Source organism: Ambystoma mexicanum, chromosome 4p (assembly GCF_040938575.1).
Source record: "Ambystoma mexicanum isolate Mex_15411 chromosome 4p, UKY_AmexF1_1, whole genome shotgun sequence".
In the NCBI taxonomy this organism is placed as follows: Eukaryota; Metazoa; Chordata; class Amphibia; order Caudata; family Ambystomatidae; genus Ambystoma; species Ambystoma mexicanum.
Genome location: NC_090927.1, coordinates 303,942,720 through 303,960,966, shown reverse-complemented (window position 1 = coordinate 303,960,966; position 18,247 = coordinate 303,942,720). Strand labels below are relative to the sequence as shown.

Here is an 18,247-nt window from a genome sequence, read left to right as displayed (position 1 = left end):
CTCAAGCTCTTTTAATTTCGCTTCTGACGGTTGCAAGCTATTTTTTATGGCCTTGAGGACCCCAGCCTCTCTAGATATGCACATCCCTCTGATGACAACATTGAATGCCTCCCAGCGCACTCCATCGGAGGCGTCATGCCTGTTGTTGCACTCGAAGAAGGTGTTGATGTCAGCTAAGATATCGGCTTTAAAGACTATGGGCCTCATTACACGGTAGGCGGTAAACCCTTACCGCCTTACTACGAGGTCCCTTTGCGGGTTGGTACATTAACGCCTGCTTTTAGCAGGCATTAAAAAACAAACCCGCAAAGGGACCGGGGAGCTAATTACTGTACCGTAATTAGCGCCTTCCCCATTCCCATTATGCCCTATGGGGCAAAACTGGGAATGGGGAAGGGCAATGGAGGAAGGAGGAATTACTGCCTTTCCAACCTTGGAATAGGGTGGTAATTCCCCTTTCCTCCAAGGCGGTACCGGTAAATTACCGGCATGAACCATGGCGCTAATAGCGCCATGGTTTACCGCCTACCGTGTAATGAGGCCCTATGTCTAGCAGGGCCTCCAACTTAAATCTCCAAGAGGAGCGGGGGGGCTGGTCGTGTCCCAGTGTTATCTGGAGTGTTACCGGTGAATGGTCTGATAGTGTGCGCGGTAATATCTTGGTCTCTATGACCCTTCCCATCATGCAGCTCGATATGAGGAAAAGGTCGATCCTGGAGAGGCGGTCGTGTACCGATGAGTAAAAAGTGTACTCTGTAACCTGTGGGTTGAGAGCTCTCCCTGCATCTCTGAGGTCTAGTGTGTCAATATGGGCGTGTAACCTATGGGCTGCGCGTGATGGGGGTCTGCGGGCTGTCCCGGACCTATCTAGGTCTTTGTCTAGGATCAAATTCATTTCCCCGCCCCAAATGATGAGAATCCCAATATATTTCAGAAGCGTGGTGGTGATGGCATCAAAGAACTTAGGGGCATCAAAGTTCGGGGCATATGTGTTCAATAGGAGGCATATTAGCGAGTGAGCAATGGAGGATCACATATCTACCATCAGGGTCGATATGGCTGGACGTGCAGGGAAAACGGGCCTGACTTATGGATTAGAGTAAGGACCCCCCTGGATTGGGTGGAGTACTTCGTATAGAATCTGTTGTTGCCCCACGTGGGGGCGAGACATGCTGCTAGGCGCCCGAGAGCGTGGGTTTCTTGGATAAAGAGGATTTTGGCGCCATGTCGCTGGGCATAGGCAGTTATCCAGCGGGCCTTAGTGAACTTGCTTAGGCCACGAATATTCCATGTGACAATGTTCAGAGCCATCGCAATATATTATGGAACATCCCAGTGGTAGTATTTGTTAGGATTTTTCCTTATGCACTTGCCGTGTGCACTGTAGTGTTGAGTTGAAGTCATGCGTCTCTCAGCCATGTTTTAACTGTTAACACAACCCCAATTACGCCACCCCCCACCCTCACTGCCCAACCCCAACATGCAGTGCAGATCTCCCACCCCAAAACACACCCGAAGCCCCTTGGGCCTGCTCCGACCGGAAACCAATGGTCAGAGGACCAGATCCAACGTGGATTGGGCCACATCCTAGCCCAACAGGGGCCAGTCAATAGAAAGAACAAATAAAAGCAAAAGCAAACATTGCAACTGCAACGGGGGTGCTGGTGCCGTGCGGCCGGCATTTGTGGCTTGATGTGGGGCAGCAGATGCTGTCCCGAGTGTGTTGTTGCGGTAAAACAGGTATCACAGACAGCCTCCGAGACCAGAGAGGACCCTCTGGCAAGATGACATCGCAAAAGAGAGCAGGGTACGGGGATAGCTCCAGAGGCCAAGTGCGGGAGAAGGCAAAGAAGCAGTTTAGGAGCTAGCCTGTGGCCCGCATACACATGGCAAGAGGCCGCAGTTATTGAGTGGACACGGTGGGGTTGCCATCAACACATCAAAAGTCTTGGATCCGTGGACATTTTTATAACATCGTAGGCTGTGTAGTCTATGGCGTGTGGTCGACTCGCGGCCCGGGAAGAGGTATATGTAATTCAATGAACTTCACCGCTTCGTCAGGGACAGTGAAGAAGATCTTACCATCATGGGTAATCTTTAGTCGTGCCGGGAACAGGATGGCGTAGGGGACGTTGCGCTCCCTGAGCAGCTTTTTGACGCCTAAGAACTGGCGCCTTTCCTGCTGCACCGCCAGCGAGAAGTCTGGGAAGATTCTAACCGTATGGGCTTCAAATCGAAGGTCTCCCTTTTCCCGCGACAGGAGGAGGATGAGATCTCTGTTGCGGTAGTTGAGGATCTTGGCGATAATGGGACTGGGGGTGTCGTCGGGTCTGGGGCGCAGAGACAGGGCCCGATGAGCCCGCTCGACCCTGAAATACGGAGAGAGGGCAGGGACATCCTGTAGGTCCTTGAGAAGTTTCTCCACTGCGTTCTCCATCCGCCCTTTAAGGGCATTTTCAGGGACCCCGATGATGCGCAAGTTGTTCCTACGGGAGCGCGACTCCAGATCGTCACACTTCGCCTTGACACCTTTCATGTCGCGCGTTAGCGAGGCCACAGTGTCCTGGAGCGCGGTGATGCCATCTTCGTTCACCGAGGTCCTATTTTCAGCCTCGGTGATCCTCAATCCCGCCTGGTCCACTCGTGCCTTAAGCGACGCGACATTAGCATTGATGTCGTCTAATTTTTCATGGAAGGAGGCAAAGTTTTTAGCCATGGATTCCATTAGTAGGGTGAGGTCAGGGGCTCCGACCGCTCGGTGCAGGGTTAAGTCTGGCTCGTCCTGTGGCGATGATGTGCTGGCTGACTCATCTTGAGGGACCGCTTTAGTGTATTTGTCCATTGTACCTCCTTGGGCCCCCGCCTTATTTCTGCTAGGCATTGTGTTGTGGTGGGCCCGGTTGCAATGAGGGCCCACTTATGGGTAGGATGGAGAGCTGAGAAGGGCCCGGAGGCTCAAACGCAGTGTCCTTCGGTGGTGGTAGGCGGTTGAGGGCAGGTGGGGGACCACCGTGCATAGCTTAGAGTCAGCGGTGGAGCTGCAAGGCTGTGGTGGCGAGTGATCGCAGCCTCCTTATGTGTACAAGTTGCGTGGGGGTGCCAGCGGGATCTTTCTTAGGAGGGCGCGGGCAGAGGCGGCGACACTGTCAGCGGGAAAGTGGGCAGACAGTATGGTGAGGGCCACTTCCTTATGACAGTACAGGCCCGTAATATCGCAGACAGCGGGCAGAGTTCTCGACGCCCACCGCTCCAGCCCCCGCTCACCTGGTCCGCCACGGCAGCAGGGTCATAAGATCCTCCGTGTTGTCGGTGCCGGGGAGGTTGCGATGATCACTGACGCAGCAGGTGGCCTCCACAGTGTGGCAGGCAGGCCAGGCGGGAGGGCCGGATGTTAGGCAACCGCCGGGGCTGGGTGGAGTACTAGGCCCAAATCCGACAGGGCCGTCAGTCAGGTCCCAGGTGGGCTGATCGAGACCAGAATCGCACAAAATGTCCAGTGCAGTGGCAGAAACAGCTCGGCCAGCCGATAGTCCTTCACAATATCGGGAACCGCAGATGGGAGCAGATGAATGCCGAGGCCGCACGGATCTGAAAGGCTAGGCAGCCATCTTGGGCTGCTCCACAGCGCCACCCCTGCTTTGAATTAACATGGAGATAAGGCCCTGCAATTTTCAAAGTGGACAGGAGCAAAATTAGGCATTAAAACTTGGAGATGCCTACAAATGGTCATTACCTCATCAAAGGGAAAGACAAATGGCATAATTTGCCAAAGTAAGAGAACACTGAAATACTATCCTCCAGAACTATAGTCCACAGCACCCTAAATGGGATGGCAGCAGTGTAAGCTACAGTTACTGTAAAGCAGAGTGCCCTTCGGCAGAAATATTAAAGGAAATGTGCAAATCCGTGTTTCCCTTTATATTAAAGACATGCTCATGATAATGTGTGCAAAATTGTAGTAACGGAACTGTACGTTTTGTCCATCATGGGCTCATCACAAGAGTAAACAGTAATTTGCAGAATCTACATGAAGATGTTGAATTACAGCAGAAGTGAAAGCCACTCACGACTGGAATTGACAAAGAACATTTCAAATTGTGCCTTCAAAATCAACACTTTCAGTTTCACATGTACAGCTAAAGTCTTTAAATATATACATTATGTTGCCCTTCTGCAATCACTGTTTTGCAGGTAACAACTGTGCGATGGTTTTACATGTGAAAGTGTGCAAGTCTAAGAGTTGATTTAAATGTAAAATGTTCAGCAGAAGCAGGTCGGAATCCTAGTTTCATTTCTTTGCAGTGAATCCCACAAGTGTGAAACTAGATTTCAAAGCTCTGCTGTCATGGGGACGAGTTGACGAATTCTCCTGCTCCCCAGGCTTCATGACCAAAACCACATAGGCCATCATAAAAATGGCCATTAGCCCCTGAATCCTTGGAAAAATCTAAACAAAAGCCTCCCTCTTGACGTCAAAGCTAAAACCAGATCTCTTCCAAAGGTAGGGGGTAGAATGGAGGAGGAGGTTCACACCCATTGTACAAAATAGGAGATATGTTGTTTTATGGGATAACTTCGGAAATATTAATCGGCCACTATTCATGTTCGATTTTTTGAAAAGCTGTCTAAGAGCTGCATCAGAAGAGCCAAAAACGATTTTGTTGACGCCAGTATATCAAAGGTTAGGAGGAAACCTCTGTGATCTCTGTATAAATAGGAGAACCATAAAGTCTGAGGACATTTGTAAAATGCTATTCATATTCCACCCACCGAATGCCATGTTTTTTATTGATATAGTTCGGGCGTAAATGAGAAAATACTGTAGCTTTGTACCAATAGGTTGCACAGACATCAAACAAGTTTTATGCAAATCCCTGAAAAATGCTGTTTTAAAAAAATCCTGGCATATGTGTTATAATATGATGAGAAAGGGCATTTGTCAAGCAGTAGGATTTCCATGGGCAAAAACCAGATCCAGCCCCTGGTCCCATTTAGATGATTGATGGGGTGTCCTCGCTTGGCTTCCCAGAACACTCCCACTTTCTTTGGACCTATCAATTCTGCGAGAACTGTGACAAATCAGTGAGGTAACTTGCCTTACAAATAGGTCACTCCGCCTCAAATCAGGACTTTCCCTACCAAATCTGAAGTGTGCAGCTGACCAAATTTGGAATCATCCTTGCATAGTTGGGCCTACATCTTGGAGTGAAGCCAGGAGCTGGAGTGGGACCTTTTTGGAGGACAGAAAGAGGCCTTGACTGACCCCTTGATTGTCCCCACAGGGAAGCCCTGGTGCCCCCTTGATATCCATCAAGCCCCCTCTTGTAAGTTTATACACCCCCAGCAATATATTAAATAAGCCCTATCTTCTTCAGCATTGCCATAGAGATTCCCCAATGGAAAGACCCCCTATCTTCTTTGTTTGTGTTATTCAGTCATTTTCCAATTGAAAGAAATTTCACATGTCTGTGCATTGTAGAAATTGTTCTCATTGAAAATCCTTCATTTACCCAGGCATTTCTGTCATTTCCCTTGAAGAATCCCAGTTGCTTGTGTAGATCCCTAGTATATTTTTGTTCAGGTAATCAATTAATTTCCACATTATTTCACGGGATCGAGATAGATAGAATTCAAAACTAACTATCTCTTCCCAGTGTCTTGCAAGTGTTATAGTTCTAAAGCTTTTCCCCCAAATAAGTAATTTAATTTAGAACTGAAAAACAATTTGTCTGTGTGTTTAAATGCTTTTTTCCAAAGCAAGTTTCTATTGGCATCTATCATTTTGAGCCAAAACCGATTTCTTATTGTGAGTAATCTCTTTGCCCTGAGCCTAACTGTGATGGGCTACTGTCATTTTATCTGAAAACCGATTTTGCTATTGTGATTTCCCCATTGCTTAAAGCGTGTCTGTCATTTGCAGCCTTCGAAAAACGAGTGTCATTTGCATTTTCGTTTCCTGGGAAATTTTGCTTAACCTTTTTAAAAAACATTTTTCCTAATCTGTTCCTCTTCCCCCTACTATATTTTGTATATTTTGATAACGGATTACAATTGCATCCCATTTTTATTTGCCCATGTGTTACATGTACACAAATCAATTTTCCTATTGTGTGCTGGCTAGTCTGTTCTGAAGCCCTATTTGTCTTCTGGTCTAAGCAGCACTAAGTACCCTTTTGTGCTGTCCCATAGCAGTTGTCCTAACTAAGTAAAAACCCATTTTACCTGGTGCAGAAAAACAAATTGTCCCATTGATTGCTGGCTCCCTATTGTTTCTGAAAAACCTCATTAAAAATTCGATTTTAACTTGGTGTTCCCAGTCCTTGCCACTGCCTTCCCTTCAAAGCTGGCAAGCCTAGTGGAGGTCTGGGAGGAGGGGTCAGGGTTGCTGGGACTCAAGAATCCTTTGTGTGCGCATGTACTTTCCTGTGTATTGCATTCATTGCCATGGTGTATTGAACTTATGATAGTAGTGGTGAAATCAATAAAGTAAATCCGTGTGCCATACCGTTTGAGTTATTTATTTGTATTTGTATTTATTTTATTTATAAAGCGCAGCCAGGCCCGGGGGCATAAGGGCGCGTAAATGTGGAGCTGGTTACAAGGAACAGTTAAATGAGTTACGTTACAGTTACATTTGCAGGAAGGAGGAAGGTTACAGTTACATAAGTGTGCAATAACAACAATACAGACAACCAGGTTCCAAAAATGGTTACAGGTAGGAGCTGGCGTCGTAAACAAGTGCATATTCCGAGTGATTGGTCATGTTCAGTAGGTTAAGGTTTAAGCTGTCATGAGTCCATGTTATGGAGCCAACACTTTGTGCTATATTTGAATCGGTTAAATGATGGTTCTGCACGTAGATGTGGGGGGATGGTGTTCCATAGTTTAGAAGCTTGTACCGGGAAGCTAGCTCCACCCGAATTGTGGAGTTTAAATCTCGGGGTGGTCAAGGTGTTAGTTTGGGCTGCTCTAAGAGGTCTCGAGGCAGAGTGTGGTGTAAAATGGTTAGTGAGGTATGCTGGAGCAAGGTTAGCTCTAACTTTGTGTGTGAGGGCAAGCGTTTTCAGGGATATTCTGTGCTTGACTGGGAGCCAATGCAGGTTACGTCTGGTCTCAGATATGTGTGCTTTTTTGGGGATGTTAAGGGCAGCTCTGATTGCATTATTTTGGACTACTTGTAATTTATTGATATTTTTGTGGCTGGTGCCCAAGTAAAGGGCGTTACAGTAGTCTATTTTGGAGAGGACTAAAGCTCTCGCGAGAGTGATACAGTTGGGAGCGGATAAGAATGGTCTACATGCTGTAATAAGCTTGCAGGTGTAGGCAGCTGATGCCGCTACTGCGTTAGTTTGTTTAGAGAAGGATAAGGTAGCATCGATGTAAATACCAAGAGTTTTAGTATTGTTGGAGACTGAAATGAGGTTGCCATCTATGGTAAAGGCTTTGAAGGAAGGATTGAGATTTTTAAGTTTGGCGGGAGTGCCCAGGATGATCAACTCAGTTTTATCGTCATTGAGACACAAGCCATGGTGTGCCATCCATGCTTGTATAACTGAGTAGATTTCATTGAGGGTTGTGCTGTCAGTTTCATAGTCACCCGTGATAGGAAAGAGTATCTGGGTGTCGTCCGCATAGTTGGTATACGTAACACCCAGATAGTCTAGGATATCGAAGAGGGGTTTCGTGAATATATTATAAAGTGTCGGGGACATGCAGGAGCCTTGCGGAGGAGCCTTAGTGTGCCACTTGACTAAAAGTACTCTGAGGTTTGTGTTGTCACACCTTGGTGGCTCTTGTAACTGTTTGTTCAATTTTTCCCATTAAATCACAAATAAATAAGTATTCATTGATAACACACAGGCCTAGTTCCTGGTCTACTGTGATAAAAAGCGGTTTTATTGTGCACAACATTCATTACAGAGGAAAGAGATTCCTGACTTGCTTGTGCTGCATAATATATCATGACATCTCGTAGCAGCCGAAACGGGGACACTTTGGTCTTACCATTGCACATCAACCAGTGTGCTGCCATGGCCTCCTTGACCGTACTAAGGGGATCCATCTCAGCCGCTGTGGCTAGTTGCATCGCCCCCTTGATGAATCGATTGGCCTGTTGCACCAAGCCATTCGCTTGGGGGTGGTATAGTGCCACTTTAATCTGGTGGATGTTGTTGTCCTTTAGGAATGTGTCCATTTCACGGTAGACCAATTGGACTCCATTGTTGCCTGGGCAATCATTCCCTACACTGCAATCACTGTGGCAGATGTGATGTCCTGTACAAACACCACTTCCACCCACTTCGAAAGGTAATCAACTAATACAATGCCATGCTTGTGCTCGGGTTCCTTCGGTTCCAGTGGGCCTGTAAGTCTAGTCCTAGCTTCTGCAATAATCCATGCAGAATCTCTGTCGGCAGAAGTGGTGCTTGCCTCACTTTAAGCCTCTTATCACTATTGAGGCACTCATGGCACCTCTCTGTCATGACTCTTATATCTTGGTCCATACCTGGCCACCAGTACGACTCTCTCACCCTTCTCCTGGTAATGTGGCTCCCCAGGTGCCCTGTGTGGGCCCTGCTCATGATGGTTCTTCTCAACGCAACCGGCGGAATGGTCTGATCGCCCCCAACAGCATTCCTTGGTCTTCAAATATCTCATCTGACACTTTCCAATATGGCCTCAAGCCCTCCGGAATCGTTCTTTCGTCCAGCCAGCCATTTCCCATCCATTGGGTGAGCTTCACTATGGTGGCATAATTGGCCGCTTCCTCTCGCCAATATTTCTCGCTCATCTCTAGGTAATCTCTTCTTCTGCGGTCCCCCAATGAAGCTACGATGCACTCATCCTTTAGAAAGTTTTCTACTGAGTTGCTGCGCTCTGGCAACCTGGACATGAAGTCCGCCTGTGCATTTCTCCACCCTGTGATATGTACCACCTCGTACGTATATTCTTGCAGCTTGGCTGTGATGTGGGCAAGGTGAGGGTTAGTCGTTCTCTTCCCTCTCAGGCTGAGCATGTGTATCAAGGGCTTGTGGTCTTTCATCAATTGAAATGGTGTGCCCCACACCGTCCTGAAGTAGTCAGCTGCCCATGCACATACCAGCATTTCCTTCTTTATAGTCGAGTAGTTCATCTCGGCTCCTGACAGCGCCTTTGAGGCGAATGTCACTACTTGTTCCACGTTGCCCTTCCTCTGGGTCAATGTTGCCCCTAGACCACAGAGTTGGCATCTGTGGTTATGGTGGTCTTTTAATTTGAGTTAAACAGCTGTAGACCGGGGATGTGGGAGATACCTTCTTTCACCTTGGCGAACGCCTCCTGCTGTCCTGTTCCCCATTTGTACTCCGATCCTTTTTTCATTAAATCCTGCATGGGGGCCACGGTTTCTGAAAAGTTCTGCACGTATTTCACGTAGTATTCAGCCCTTCCCAGGAACGACCTTAATTCCCCTCTGTTGGATGGAGCTGGTGCTCTCACAATGGCTTGAAGCAGGTCCTTCTTTGGGCTGATTCCTGCTCTCGATATCTCATATCCTCGTCTGCACTCAGGATGCACGTGTCAAATCATAGTCGCACTCCAGCCTTCTGTAACCGTGTCAGTACTTCTCGGAGAACTCTGTTGTGCGCTTTGGCGTCCGCTGCATACACCAGGATGTCGTCATGGAAATATACCACATTACCAATTGTCTTTAGCAGTGAGTCCATTGTGTGTTGAAAAGCCAAGGCAGCAGATGACAAGCCAAACGGCATGCGGGTGAACTGGTATGTGCCAAATCGGGTCTCGCCCCCTTGTGCAATCCAATTTGGTGGTTCGCATCCCTCATGTCAAGTTTTGAGAAAACTTTGGCCTCTTTCATTAGAAGGAGTAGTTCACTTATGCTAGGTAGTGGGTAGCTGTCTGTTAGTACCTCGAGGTTCATGCTGCAGAGGTCTATGCATTTGCTCAGGTTAGTGGAGTGCTGTTTTTTTATCAGGACCACCGGGCTTAGCCATTCAGATGACTCCACAATTTCAATTGTTCCATCCATGAGCATCTGGTCAAGCTGTTCCTGTAGTGCTCCTCTTGCTGTGGCAGGAACTGGCCTCCCTTTGTTTTCGACTGGGGCCACTCCTTCTTTCAGTTTTTTTCTGTGCACATAGTTCTTTATTCTACCTGGTGATAAATAATCATTCTTCCAAAGCACATGAAAGTCATTTGTCTGGGAATAGCTCACAAAACTCCTCTCTGGATACTGGCGAGCCTTCCGAGGTGAGTGACAGTACTTGACAATACTTGGCCTTCCACACTGGCATTTAGCAGTATTTGTAATTTGGCTTGGTCATCCCAACCCAGCACTCTGAAAAGTACACTTTGGTCTTTGTGAACCTCCCTTGAATTCGATTGTGCCCAGTATGTAGCCCAGTATGTTCATTGTGGCCCCGCCAAAGACAGTTGGCCTGTGTTTTGTCGTGCGTACTTCCACTCTGTCCTTCCCTACCATGTCTTTGTATGTGGCAGTGGTAAAATGGTGAGGTCTTATCCTGAGTCGGCCATGACTCTTGTTTCATTGCCATCCACTTTGATGACGCAGTGTGGGTTTTCTCTGTGGGCGGTCACACTGTTGACCATGATGACAGTGGAGAATCCCTCTGGGGACTCCTCCAACCAGGTTAGGGTGCTCTGTATTGTTGTCGCCATTTTCCTACCGCTCCATGTGCAGTCGGCGGCCACGTGTCCAAATCTCCGGCACTTAGAACACTCTTTGTTCCTGGCCGGACACTCCTTGTCATTGGCAAGGTGGTTAGTGCTGGCACACCTGTAACATTTAGCGTGTTCGGTTCTCCCAGACTTGCCTTCGTTGGTGTCCGGCTGCCATCTCTCTCGTCCCCCTCTGGTTTGCAGCGATTGTACTTCAGGTTCAGGGCAGCTTACCGCAAACTCCTACCATCTTCCAGCAGTCTCCTCGACGGCCCTGGCAATCTGAATCACCCTGTTCAGCTGCAGAGTTTTCTCCAATATAAATATGTCTTGTGTTTTGTGACTGCTCTGTGCACGATCAGCATGTCACAAATCCTTTCTTCCGACGCCTCTCCAAATGCACACAGAGCAGCCAGTTCTCGCAACTTCATGACATAGTCGTCCACCGGTTAAGCTGGTTCCTGCTTCTTTTTGAGAGGTAGCTGGGTGCAATAGCATTCAGGCATTTGAACGCGAGTGTGAGTATCTTAAAAGATACCCTGTGTGTGATTGGAAGCCAGTGTAGTTTTTTCCGGGCTTCAGTGATGGAATGCCTTCTTGATAAACCTTCTTGAACTTAAAATGCGCTCTCCCAAACCCTCATGCATCTGACACCCACTCTTCATGGTCACAGTACTTCCCACCAAGCTGTTCACCCCCAGATCTTAATACATCCGACATCTTCATGCATCGACACCCACTCTTCATGGTCACAGTACTTGCACTCAGAATGTGCACCCCAAATCTGCATCAAGTGTAAGCACTGATTGCCGGCTTCATGTGGATTTGGAGTGCTTCAATGTCAGGAGACCTACAATGATGATTAGGAGTGAAAGGAATGGAGACAACCAGTAAGTGATCCTCGATTACTTTTTAAAGTTTGCTCCGCTCAATGCCCTGTTTCATGATGCAGTTTGCGCGCATTGCGTTCGTGTTTTGCACTGTGGGCGTGTTGTGGGTGTGCCGGGGCGCTAATACCTCTCTTTGTGCAGAAGCTTTCTGCTTGCATTTAATTCTGTGAATTGGCTCCATGTGCAATGCATTGGCGCCGTGCAATGTTTGTGCTGACACTTTTGCATAGCTTTGGGGCTTTTTCTGTAAATTAGGCCCGCTGTGTTTATTGTACTGAGTGTGCGTATTTTTTTAGCTATACCTCTGCAACGTGTGTACCACAGTATCTTTTGCTCACTGAGTACAATATATGTCAAAATGTTTGGACATGCAGGTGAATAGCACAATTGGTCAAGAAATGGACTGCAATGAGTTCCTGCTTGGCCAGAAAGACTGGTCCTCTCCCACATGGCGATGAACCCCCACCAAGCAGGCATTGGGCCAGCACTACATGGCGGCGCCATCTTCTCGCCCATTCTTCTGCAGGTGCACAAAGCAAACAGTAATGCAGTAATTGACCTCAGAAATCGAATCCCTTAAACCCTGAGCACAGAGGAATTACCGCTCAGGTGATTAACTGACACTACTGCATGGCAGGAGCGCTGGGTGCTGGGTTCGTTTGTTTGTTTGTTCGATCCTGGGGCAGTCCTGTTAGATTGGCGATTATTAATATTAGCGTGTGAGCGCGCTGGCGAACACACACCACGGAAACCGGGGATGAAAAACACGGTCTGTATGTCTGATCATTTTCTTTATAAATGTATTAGGGGAATATAATATTGAACACGGTGTGTACCAATACGTAGATTACTGCATAGTTTGTGTACAGCAGGGCTGGATGTCATAATGATACTTTTTTTATTGGCTTTTTTCCCTGACGAGTTGTATGACGAGTTTTTGCTCGTTTACTTTGGGTTGTCCTTCCTTTCTTTTACTGGTCGCAGGGTGGTACATATAGCCACCCCTTTTGCCAGATGTGTTTGCCTATTTCCCTTTCTTTTTTCACTTGTCTTCTGCTGTTTCTTTTCCCCTTAACTATCACCCTTACCCTAACCCTTTACCTTCCCCGCCTTGTCTTCATTTTTTGCTTCTCCTCTACCACTGCCCCATGCCCTAACGACCCCCTTCCTCTCTTCCCAATGTTTCTTTCTCTTGCCTTTTCTAGTCTCCGCTTTCACCCTCTTATTACCCTCAGATTAGGGGTGATATGTCACGCTTGCTGCTTGGCTCCGAAGTTACATTTTTCCATCAGAGGAGTACTTGTCATTCTGTTCTTCATATGAGTAGCACTTTTTGAGATAATAATGTCTTCTGTTATTTCAGCCCTCTGAGACCTATGGGTGTGTAGCGCTATATAAGAAATACATTATTATTATTATTATATGAGTGGTGTGCCAGCCATGTGTCAAAATGTCTGATAATTGCTTGTGATGTTAGACACCAGAGGATTTGGTCAACTGAGCCAGAACATTCTGGGAGTAGGGGCCGAAGCTGGAAGCAAGAAACTACCAATCAGTAGTTTCGATTTGGATGGGGATATTCAAAACTGCTGTTCCAAAAATGTGTGCGATACAATGAAGCAGCTTTGTGTGAAATCAGTTGATCTCTGAAGGGCTGAATCACATGGAAGTTTCTAAGGTAACTCAGGATTAACCTGCACTCACTCATGGAGAGAAAGAGAGAGAGCGTAATCCGATGCACAGTGACATCAGCCGCTGCAACTCTGACTTACTCCTGACATAGCTGGAAGGAGAAGAGTAAGTCAGGGGGCCTATGAGTAACTGCTGCTAACTAGTTTATAGCGTTGAAGCGCTTTTGCCTGTCACACAGGCAAAGGAGGAGTATGATAGAACATTCAGTAGTGGTAGCACGGAGCAAAGTCGGGTAGATAGTTGGGATGAGGGCAAGGGAAAGATGAGATGCTAAGGAAGGCATGGGAAGGAAAAGGTGGAGGATCTTTGTGTACAATTGGACCGAATTGATCGTGCGACACAACTGTATACTATGGGGCCCAGCGTCGAAAGGACAGATAGCTGGAGAAGAGGTGTTGGCTGTGCTACGGGGTATGTCTGGAATGTACTCATTGCATGGTGAGCCTGGGCATGCTGTAGCCATGTCCAAGAAAACACGGACGGCAAAGGGCTTCTACTTACTGCCATAATCCTCAAACAACATTCGGGAGGGATTGTATGTCAGAAATTCGAATTTGCCTAGTTTGCAAAAACTCCCTCAAAATTGAGCAAAAACAATCAAATGTTTTTGTTTCCTCATTTATGTCATGGCTACCAAAACCCTGGGCTTGTGGTTGTGTGCAAACTGCTTAAAGTTACAATGCCTGTCTATGGCTTAGCTGTGGTCAGACGTTTGAGCCTACCACAGTGTCATGTTGAGCCACGGCATGTAGAAACCATGCCTCAGAAAACTTAGTGTGGAAAGTCCCTCCATGTACTCCCCTCAGCACCGAACGGCAAGGTTATGCAGATGGGAAAGCTGGAAGGAAATATGGGCACCATTAATTGAGGGTGGGATTTCAACCACAGCTTCCTTGGTAGCAGAAACCCAATCCAGCCTTCCTGGAGGTTCCTGAATCCTGCAAGGACCTTCATGTAATGGATATATTGGTGTGCGAGACAGGAATCTTCTTAGGCTGAGGAGGGGAACTTATGTGAGTTCATTTACATAATCCCGCCTTTGATAAGCCTGCTCACTGTGGGCTGCAGTTACTGTGTCCTGCTAATAGAGGGCATCAAGCAAATGTTGGATTACAACAGGGGTGTATGGCCCAGTTAACAGATTAGATTTCCAGGTCTGCCCTTCTGGGTTGTCTTTTTTTCCCTTTTTTTTTGCATGTTTAGGCGATTGCTACTTGCTGACTTATAGCTGTTTCAAGGTGCTTGAAAATGAGACATTTAAAGCACCACATTATAATGAAACCTCAACATAATATAACATGGCTTAACAAGTTAGTTTTAAAGGGAACAGACATCATATCTACCCCCTCACCCCCGAAAGGAGTGAATTAGAACAGACAATAGCACTCAGGTGGATTCTAGTTAACGTTCATGTGGCTTTGGATAAGAACACATTGATCCCAGCAGAACAGGACCTTACACAACATGTTTCTAAAGCTTAACACATGACATGACATAGCATAACATAGCTCAGTGTAGCATGCCAAACCTAACTGAGTGTAGCACTTCAAAACATGGCAGCACATAGATAATATTGCTCAGTCCAGGCACATAGCAAAACATGCCAATGCTAGGTATCCCAAACAAATAATGGTGCAACCCAGCAGAAACAGCGCCACAAAGATATCATGTCACACACACACAGAAACACACACACATGCACACGCATACCCCCACACCCCTTCTGCTCCAGAAGCACCGTTTATGGGTTTTAAGTCTCCTGCAGCTCTTGGGGTTGACTGGTTTCAAGATGCCAATGCCCCGTGTCTTCAAAGGCAAGTGACTCCACCCCCCACACCTTCCTTCACTCTGCCCTGGGCAAGCTGCTGTTTCCTTTCATTAAGAGATTACCCTCCTCCATTATTAAGATATGTTATGTTACCTCTATTCGCCAGAGGAAGAAACATATGGGAGAGAGAAGGCTCATCCTTTGAAACAACTGGTGGCTTCCATGCACGGAGTTTCTTTTTATTTAATTCATTTATTTTTCTTGACCAAACATTAGGCTTGTGCTTCTGTGAAAAGCGCTTAAGGACCCAAAGCATGTCATTGGCTCCACATTGGTCAGACGTCTAAAACAACACCTTTCATTTTATATTCCTGACACTTTTTGTATATGTTTCCAAATAAATATTCTTCACTAAATGATTCTCTGACCATTCCCTGCTTAAAACATGCTTTGGTTATTCTGACCAGTCCTTTACCTTTTTTGTTCCCTTTGTATTAAATGCCTTGCATCCTATTTGTTTGCTCCCCACCTTTTGCCACTTTCAGAAAGCACTTAAAACTCATTTATTGTCCCTTCCTTGGCTATATAATCTTAACCTGGAGATTTGTATTTTTTATTTTTAAGTCTTTTTGGGTCTTTTTTATTTCTTCTCTTTACTATTGTTTTGTACTTCCCCCTCATGTTAATTTTGTTCTTGATTGAATGTTTTGATAGTTAAGTTAAAATGTTGTATTTGTAATTTATTGTATTGTTATGTTAAAGATTCTTATACCACACACTGATGCAACCTTCAGTTTGGTTGACACCGCTCACTGAGTGTAGGTGGGTTTTTTCGGTTGGTAGCCGCCATGTGTTGTTGGGTGAGGCTATGTGTGGTTTGTTGTGGTGCAGTGAAGTTCGTGCGGTTTGTTGTGCTGTAGAGCTATGGTTGTATTTAGTTCAGTGTTTGAGAGGTGTAAGCAGAAGGCTGAGATTTTTTAGTAGGGTTGATTAGTGGCAGTACCCTAGCCTGCCCCCACTGTTTCGATTTGTCGTGGCCCATATCCGTTCCACTGTCATACATTCTGTTGTGCTACAATTACCAATCCTATGTTGTGTGCAGAAGAGTGGGTCATCAATATGGTTATTCAGCGGCAGTACCTTTTCTACCCTCAGTGTTTAGACTAAGTGCTGCCCATATCCCTTGCCCTTTAGTATATTTTGCTGTGTGGCAATTACCACCCCCACGGAGAGATCAGGTAATGTTGTCCCCATATATATGATCGCCATACATAATGTTGCCGGGAAATGTTTGTGGCGACATTATATATGATGACCATATGTATGGGACCAAGAGGAGCGGGGGTTGTGCGGGTGTCCCCCGCTCCCCTTGAATAAAAAAGTTGCAGGGGTTTCCCCTGCATGTTCCAGGTAATAATGTCCCTGCATAAAACATCAATTTTTTGCCTACTTTTTGGCCAAGCTGCATTTTTGCAGAGACATTTTCACATGGAGCCCCCACGGATTCCACCAGGGGGAGATGTGTTCCCTGTGGTCCACCAGTTCTGAGATCGGGACACCTCTCTCTCCCCTTTTTTCATCTAAGGCCCTCTATCAGTGGACCAATTAAGTCGGACTCATCTCCCTCCCCTGTTTCCCGTTTGACCTTCTACAGCAGGGTTGTCCAACATACGGCCCGTGAGCCACAATGCGGCCCTCCAAGCCATTTTATCCGGCCTGCGAGGCTCAGGAGCACAGACAAAGGATTAGGGTTATATTTGCTGTTGCGCGGCCGAAAAGAAAAAACGTGGACCCGGCAGATTTATTTATTTATGGAATGTTTGTCGGGTACCTGTATCCGACCAACATTTCTTAAATCAATAAATTAACCGGGTTGTGGCGGAGGACTGTAACTGCCTCTGGTGCAGACTGTGTGAAAGCGAGGTGATCAAGTCTCTATACCATTTAATAGTAGATTGTGAAAGCCTAAGTAACTTGCAAGAGAAATGTTTAAAATGTTATAGTAACAGGATTGACTTGAAGTGACAAATGACATCTGGCAGAATTTTATTGTGGGTGATGATATTAATTTATTTACAAAAGATTGTTGAAATTTTAAGATGTTTGGTATGTACAAAAGTACTTTTTAGAGTCAGATAATGTTTTTAGATACTTTTATAATGTTCTAACATGTTGTCTTGTGTTGTATGCATATACAAAGCCATGTGGCTAAAAGTATATTATCATGAAATAAATAATGAAATGTGGGATACTCGACAGCATTATTTCTGGTAGTGGCGGACTGCGTTCGCGCGTTCCCCTGATTTATTGGTGAAAGAAAGAAAAAGTTACGTGTGCGAGTCAGGTTGTTTGCATACAGAGCCCCTGGCCTTGTAGCAGAGTTTATTTTGCTGCAGTCAAGAGGGCGAGTGCTGAGCAGCTCAGGGGTCCACAGCCCTGATGTATTGGTGAAAGAAAGAAAAAGTCACGTGTGTGAGTAGGTTGGTTGTGCACATAGCCCCTGGTCTTGTAGCAGAATTTTGCTGCAGTCAAGAGGGCCAGCATTCACTGGAGGGGTGAATTGCACAGGCGCCTAACTCCAGACTTTTGCGTCCCATGATATCAGGTGCCCCTGTTGTTCTTGAAGCCACCCTGCCCTGGCTCTGTTTTCATGCCCAGGCCCTCCAACCTTAAGAAGGCTCAGCCAGTTCCTGGGGGCGGGGGCTGGCTAGCAGCTGCTTGCAACTCCTACTTACCTGGCAGGGGAGAATTTGTGATCAGGAAGGCAGCTCTCCCAGGGTGAGGCTCATCCATTGCACATTGGATTTGCTGACCCCTGATTTGTCCCCAAATGAGGGATACTCGACTGCATTATTTCTGGTAGTGGGGGACTGCGTTCGCGCTTTCCCCTGATTTATTGGTGAAAGAAAGAAAAAGTCACGTGTGTGAGTAGGTTGGTTGCTACACAGTTGATACTGACTGTGTCAATTTATTTCATTTCAAGTAATGATTCAATCGATAAATCAGATATAACAATTGCAACTTCATAGGAGTGCTTAGCGAGAACACACCTAGAATTGGATTCGTTTCTGATTCTTTCTTCTTACTGTCATTATAACACTGTGCCAAGGCTCAAGGTGTGTTCCGAGACTTAAAATGTTACAATTGACGAATTTCACAAAAACAAGCGTTGCCCACTCTCGACCGTCCATATTTTTACATACATGCCGTCCTTCCTTCC

The 18,247-nt window shown here is 46.4% G+C and overlaps 1 non-coding gene across 1 annotated transcript; it reads left to right on the top strand.

Annotated features, from left to right (window-relative positions):
• The first annotated feature begins 17,754 nt into the window (after positions 1-17,754).
• LOC138459985 (U1 spliceosomal RNA) lies at positions 17,755-17,918 on the top strand. The gene has a single exon (XR_011262756.1). It is a non-coding gene; the product is annotated as a U1 spliceosomal RNA (small nuclear RNA).
• The last annotated feature ends 329 nt before the right edge of the window (positions 17,919-18,247 follow it).